The sequence below is a fragment of the Hordeum vulgare genome, chromosome 7H (genome assembly GCF_904849725.1).
Source record: "Hordeum vulgare subsp. vulgare chromosome 7H, MorexV3_pseudomolecules_assembly, whole genome shotgun sequence".
Lineage (NCBI taxonomy): Eukaryota > Viridiplantae > Streptophyta > Magnoliopsida > Poales > Poaceae > Hordeum > Hordeum vulgare.
Window position 1 is genome coordinate 198,601,840 of NC_058524.1, and position 3,563 is coordinate 198,605,402.

Here is a 3,563-nt window from a genome sequence, read left to right on the forward strand (position 1 = left end):
TCGGCCCATTTAGATTTTAGGAAATTTAGGAATTAATCTATATTCCAGAAATATGACGATATTAAAACCTCCGTAGATTTCAAACCGAGTGTCGGATCGCGACGTGTAGCATATGTATCTTGTGTAACTTTTCGCGTAGATTACGAATTTACAAATTGCATTTTTGTTTGATGTAGTTCTGCATGCCGAATGCCTAGATATGTGTGCTGTTTATATTGTCTTGGTCCCGTGTTATTTTTCCGCGCGTGTTCGAATAGCCCGCATGCCGTATTAGAAATGCCCATGTTTTAGGAACCTATTTTCCATGTGTTTTAGAGCGGTCATTGGTATTTTTACGTGTAGGGATTGTCGGTAGTTTATTTTCCCGTATATAGGTTATTTTCCCGCATTTATGTTTGGCTTTATTTTTGTTGCGCAACCCCACATATTATATATGTTTTCGGGGTAGAAAAATCCCATGGAAAATTAGTTTTAGCTTTTGAGTAAGTTAGTTCGCGCGATATTTTGCCATGTTTCCCTCTTGTCTTTTTCGTAGGATTTATTCCGTGCTTCGTTTGACGGAGTTGTCAACTAGAGAGTTGTTCTTGGGTGTTTAGACTAGCCCCTGGTATTTTTGGTTGCAATAGAAATGCATGTTTAGGTGTGATTTGCTTGCTCTCAAGTTGCGAGAAATAGTGCTGATTTGGACGTGCTGAAATATTTCTAAGTCTGGAATCTGTTATATTTTGTTGTTGTCTTGTCTTGCTTGTATCTTTTGATCTGTAGCTCTTTTGAGGTTGGTCCAATGGAGTTAGTTGTAGCCCTTATGTTTCTCTAGCATGCTGTGAAGTTTCATGCCATTTGGTGTCCTGTAGCTATTGGTTTTGCTGCTGTCAATATGCCTTCAGACCGAAAACTGCACTTTCATGAGATGTAATTTTCACCAAGTCTGAAATAGTGTGTGAGATGCCATTTTGTGTCTTCTTTCCCTAGTGATCCATGATGCCATGCTAGTTGTTGTTAGTTGTTTGTAGTAGTGCTTCTTGCCCTCTTTCGTGTCATGCCTTGCTTGAGTTTATCGGAGTTGTGTAGCCCATAGTTGTGGGGCGTAGAAAATGCTATGTGGCTGATTTTTGGCAGATTGTAGTGTTTTCTTGTTTTGCTCGTAGTTGTTGAATGTAGCTCCGATTTGATCGGGTCCTACATGAAACTTGCTTAGAATCTCATGTAGTTTCATTTTCTCTTGCTGGTTGTATGTTTTGAAGTGCTCGTGACCGTCGTTGCACACATATTGCATTCATAGCATCATATCTTGCGGTGCTTGTATCTTTTGAACCGTAGCTCCGTTGGAGATGTTCTTCATGTGTAAATTTCTTGTCTCGACGCGTAGAATCACGTGAACCTATTTTTTTTTTCTGTTTAACAACTAATTAAAAGCATTAGTTCAGATCCGGACAGAATTGTAAATTAACTTGTGAGGTCGTCTCGGAGGTGCTATATGTCATTTCCGACCTCATTTAAAATGCCTAGATAGGTAGATTAATTACGCTTCACCTCTTTCCATGTTTAATCACATTTAATATTGCCGAGTATCTAATCGGGATGGAACTAAATAATTAACGTGGAGTTTCGTCAATATGCAACTCGTTGCATATTGAACTTCACTTAATGTGTAGTGTTTGATTGTGTGATTTGACATGTCGTGTCTTGCATGTATTCAGCTGCTCATGCATCATTTGTGTTGTGCATCGTGTGGTGAATTCTGTGTGTTGATTTGTGTTTCCGGTTTGCTTCGTCTCGATAGAGTTCCGCAGCGTGCCGGATTGTGAGGACCCGTTCGACTACGTCGGCTCGTCTGCTTCACGGAGGCATTCTTCTTCCAAGCGGGATCTCAGGCAAGATGACCATTTCCCCAGATACCATTACTATCATTGACATGCTAGTTTTATCGCTTCTATCGATTATATCTCGTTGCCTACCACCTGTTAAATATCAGCCTCTCAACAATGCCATGTTAACCTTCAACCTGTTCAACCTAGCAAACCACTGATTGGCTATGTTACCGCTTGCTTAACCCTGTGTTAGCGTTGCTAGTTGCAGGTGTAGTTGCTTCCATGTGAAAACATGGGTTCCTTGTTATATCACCATATTAAATGCTATTTAATTTAATGCACCTATATACTTGGTAAAAGGTGGAAGGCTCGGCCTTTTCTAGCCTGGTGTTTTGTTCCACCTTTGCCCCCTTAGTTTCGGCTACCGGTGTTATGTTCCATAAATGAGCGCTCCTAACACGATCGGGGTTGTTATGGGGACCCCCTTGATAATTTGTTTTAGATTAAAGCTGGTCTCGCAAGGCCCAACTTTGGTACTACATTTGCCTAATCACCTAATAAACTTGCATAGGGACTTTCCGGACCCCGAGGATGATTTAATCAACCCCCGGGCTAGTGCTCCTCATGAGTGTTAGTCCAAAACAGAGCACCGTGCGGGGCCACCGCGAGGAAACTCGAGGTTTGGCACCCGTACGCTTCGCTTATCTGTCGTGTCCTGAGAACGAGATACGCGGCTCCTATCGGGATCGTCGACACGCCGGGCGGCCTTGCTGGATTAGTTTTACCTTTGATGAGATATCTTGTGCATCGGGATTTCGGTGATGCTTTGGGTAATCTCAGAGTTGAGGTTTTCCACTAGGGAATCTGACGAGATTGCGAGCTTCGTGATTGAGGATTTCTATGCGGCTTGTGGTAATTTGTGATGGACTAGTTGGAGCATCCCTGCAGGGTTAAATCTTTTCAGAAAGCCGTGCCCGCGGTTATGTGGCAACGTGGAAACTTTGTTTAACACTGGTTCTAGATAACTTGAAGTTAACTTAAATAAAACTTGCCAACTGTGTGCGTAACTGTGACTGTCTCTTTCGTGAGTTCCTTCTCCGATCGAGGACACGGTGGGGTTATGTCTGACGTAGGTAGGTGTTCGGGATCATTCATTTGATCATCAGTAGTTCACGTCCGTTATGCGTAGATCCTCCCCCTCTTATTTCTTGTACTCGTAAGTTAGCCACCAAATATATGCTTAGTCGCTGCTGCAACCTCACCACTTCACCATACCTCACCTATTAAGCTTTGCTAGTCTTGATACCTTTGGAAATGAGATTGTTGAGTCCCCTGTGGCTCACAGATTACTACAACACCAGTTGCAGGTACATGTAAAGGTTACTTGACGCGAGCGCGTTGATTGTTCATTTGGAGTTGCTTCTTCTTCTTCTTCTTCATCGATCTAGGATGGGTTCCAGGCCGGCAGCCTGGGATAGCAAGGTTGGACGTCGTTCTTATTTTGTCGTTTGTTTTCGTCCGCAGTCGGACCCTGCTCTTACTCTTGATGATTATGTAATGTACTGAAGTGACTCTGATGTAGCTTGTGGCGAGTGTAAGACAATTCTGTATATATATCTCTTCTTTTTAGTACATGTACTTGTAACGATATCCATTCTTGCGACACGACGAGATGCGCTTCTATCCCTGACGAGGCCTTCGTGCCAAATTGAGGATAGGGTCGCATCTTGGCCGTGACAATAGGGGATCAAT